A 3,702-nucleotide genomic window follows, 5' to 3' on the forward strand; every position below is an offset into this window, starting at 1 on the left:
GTACAATGAAGGGCAACTTAAAGTCCCCACTAGTTGGGTCGCTCTCATTCTATCGCGCCCCACCACAAATAATTACGGAATGTTTCGGACTGGGAGTGCGGTATGGAGATATACTACACCGTGGCACCAAAAACTCTGATATATTCGATAGGGTAAATAATTAATCTGATACCAGTTGCATTTGATATTTTTTTAAATATTATTTTATTAATGATATGTAATGTATTGTAACATTTTCTTGGTTAGTTAAATCATTATATTGAAGAATCTTTTAAAAATAAAATGTTATAAACCGTTTACTATTTTAACCATTGTTCATACATCCACATACCTGCATATTTAGTGTTTTCCTGTATTAGAGATATTCATTTATAAATGTTGTCTTAAATCAATACATACAGGGTGGACTAATAGTGATTATATTACTCCTATTTTATTAGGGCATCGGGCGTTGCCTTAAGGAGGACATTTTTAAAATATTATGAAGTATACGGAGTGTTTTGGAAGGCTGTATCAAACATGATTTATAAATGGGATGAACCGTTTTTTATATTTCATATATACAAAATATTTCAGACAAAATAACTAATGTTTTCAAAAATGAATAATACATAAATTGCAAATGAAAATATAAAATTAATAAATAATTTTATACACTATAAACGTAAAAGATAAAGATAATTTTCTTAATTTTTTTCGTGTAATAATAATTAATTGTTGATTACTGTATGTAGACCAAATTCTCAACATCTTAATTCAATTATCGTATATCTCCATAAAGATATTATTAAAAATAAAAAACGTAATTGCGCTTGGTGCATAAATTATGTATTATAAATATTTTTCAATTAGTTTAGATGTCAGTTGTTAATAAAGAATGAAACTTTTGGTATTCGATATAAATAAAAATATTTTTTTAACAAAGTATATACATATTTTTTAATGAATAGAAATATTTAAAGAAAAATATTGATGCAGAGCTGTTGTTATTGTGCAACAACTGTTAATAATAATAATAACAATAATAATAACAATAACAATAATAACAATAACAACAACAATAATAATAATAATAATAATAATAATAATAATAACACCAAATTGCTGAAGAAGATACTCAACGGGTGAACACTGCTGCTGATGTTGCACAGATGGCCCCATCTCTGCCCATCCCAGCAGTTCGCACTAGGCAAAGGACCACTTGGACTACACAAATGAATGAATTTGTGGTTCGATGCTATTACACAGTATCCCAATTGGAAACCAATAACAAACCATACGGTACTGAACTGCATAAGTTAGTCACAGAGAAATTCCCAGAAATACGAAACAAATCGATCCAAAACATACTAGACCAAAGAAGATCTATATTTAAAAATAATCGCCTATCTGCAGAAGCTATTAATAAGATCAAGGAAGAAGTTGCAATTGAATTGGGATTGCAGACAGAAAATGCAGAAATAAAGGAAACACCTGTAGAATAACAAACTCCCGCACCAACCCCTCCTACTCCTGCAGAACTTGAATTTGAAAGACAATATTTAAAGTACGACGGTATGGAACCTGCTCTGAAACCTCGTTTACCAAAACTAATTTTTAAACATAACTCTCACACGATTTTACATGAAGTTGACTCAATTATAAACCAAAAGTTACATGGAAATATTAATATAGAAAAATTGCACAGCCTAATTTATTCAGGAGCAATCACAGTTTTAATATTGAACGGCCAGAATATTATAGAAAACAGCAGAAGAGGTACAGTAAAACAACCAGCATGGGAAAAAAGACTATGTGGGAAGATAAGTGAACTCAGAAGGAAGATTGGCATTTGCACCCAATATTTAAAACCCAACCCAAGCAGAAGAGTCAGAAACGCGGCTAACACAATAATAGCAAAACTGACATCAGAATCTAATAAAACAGTAACTGAAGTAATAGACCACTTAAAACAAACTCTAAAAGCCTTATCTAAGAGGTTAAAACGATATCGTCGTAGTAATAAGAGGAAATTGCAAAATAAATTCTTTCAAATAAATCAAGGATCTTTCTACAAGAAGTTAGAAAATGTAAAACAAAGCAACATCACAGAAAACACTGAAACTCCCAGCGCAGAAACACTAAAAGACTACTGGTTAGGGATCTGGGGTAACCCAGAGAATTATAAAAAGTCAAAATGGTACTATGTTGAGAAAGAAAAGGCAAATGCAATAAGAACAATGTTAGAATGGAGAGTCACCAAAGCAGACATAACGGATGCTCTAAGAAAAACTAAGAACTGGAAGGCACCTGGCCCAGACAAAATACACAGCTTTTGGTATAAAAGATTTAGATCTATACATCAAACACTTTCAAAATGTTTTAACGAACTACTTGATAACCCACACAGCACTCCTCTCTTTATGCCTGTAGGCATTACGTTCTTGCTTCCAGTAGCTGACCCTGCGAAATATAGACCGATCACTTGCCTCCCCACCATGTACAAATTACTCACCTCAATAATATCATCTAAAATATATAAGCATCTGGAGAATAACAAGTTATTGGATGAAGAGCAGAAAGGATGCCAAAAAGGTTCACGAGGATGTAAAGAACAACTAATAATAGACTCAATACTTACCAGTGACGCTAAAAAGAAAAAGTTATCACTTCATGTAGCCTACGTAGACTATCAAAAAGCCTTTGATAGTGTTCCACATACATGGCTAATAGAAGTTCTTAAGATATATAGAGTAGAAAACCACATTGTTAACTGGTTAGAACACATAATGTCCCTCTGGAAAACTAATGTGGTGCTTAGCACCAGGGAACGAACAATAGAAGCAGGTGATATTAAGATAAACCGAGGTATTTTTCAGGGAGATGCTTTAAGTCCTCTTTGGTTCTGTCTAGCTCTGAGACCTTTAACATCTATGCTACGAAGGCAGAATAAAGGTTATACTATCACTAGTACTAATAATAAGATAGTAGTGAATCATCTTTGGTATATGGATGATTTAAAAATATTTGCTAGTAAAAAAGAAGACCTCCATAAACTTCTAGAATGTGTAGGTAAATTCAGTACAGATATACAAATGAAATTTGGTCTAGATAAGTGTAAAATTAGCAGCATGGTAAAGGGCAAATGGATGAACCACTCAGGATACCAGGTGGATAACCAAGGAATGGTATTGGGGTTGGAAGAACAACAGAAGTATAAATATCTAGGATACTTACAAGCACGTGGTATAGACCATAAAATAGCTAAGGAAACAGTAGGAAAAACATACAAATCCAGATTGAAGTTGATACTTAAAAGTGAGCTGAATGCTAAAAATACTACAACAGCCATAAATGCCTTTGCCACGTCGGTCCTCACCTACACTTTCGGAGTAATAAATTGGACGGATACTGACCTAAATGCTATGGATATCAGCACTCGTAAGGAATTCAGAAAGTTTCGTGCACACCACCCACACAGTTCAATAGAAAGGTTCCATCTACCTAGAGCAGAGGGAGGAAGAGGTATCCCCAACATTTTGAATCGACACCACAAGGAGGTTCTGAATTTAAGAGAATACTTTCACAGGAAAGCGCACTCAAGTGTATTGCACGCAGCAATTGTTCAATTAGATGATAAGTACACGCCTCTACATTTGTCACAGGAAAGGCTCAATATATGTTCAAAAATAGTTTCTAACGAACAGCTGCAAAATCAGTGGA

The sequence above is a fragment of the Anoplophora glabripennis genome, unplaced genomic scaffold, assembly GCF_000390285.2.
Source record: "Anoplophora glabripennis isolate ALB-LARVAE unplaced genomic scaffold, Agla_2.0 scaffold1512, whole genome shotgun sequence".
NCBI lineage: Eukaryota > Metazoa > Arthropoda > Insecta > Coleoptera > Cerambycidae > Anoplophora > Anoplophora glabripennis.